Source organism: Eimeria mitis, genomic scaffold (assembly GCF_000499745.2).
Source record: "Eimeria mitis Houghton genomic scaffold, Emh_scaff588, whole genome shotgun sequence".
In the NCBI taxonomy this organism is placed as follows: Eukaryota; Apicomplexa; class Conoidasida; order Eucoccidiorida; family Eimeriidae; genus Eimeria; species Eimeria mitis.
Window position 1 is genome coordinate 14947 of NW_013574119.1, and position 330 is coordinate 15276.

Sequence of the window (330 nt, forward strand, 5' to 3'; positions counted from 1 at the left end):
AATAAATAAAGAGGAGAAAACACAAATTCAAAAGAAATCAAAAAAAAAAAAACGCGGTGGATGCGCAGCTAGAAAAGCTGCGTAAACCCTAAACCCTAAACCCTAAACCCTAAACCCTAAACCCTAAACCCTTTAGTTTGTATCGATTAAAAACACAAAATAACACAAAACCATACTAAGTAACCCTGAACCCTAAACCCTAAACCCTAAACCCTAGACCATAAGTAAATCAAGCCTAAACCCTAAAAACCCTAAACCCTAAACCCTAAACCCTAAACCCTAAACCCTAAACCCTAAACCCTACCTGGTGGCTTTATCGTCTACAAAGTA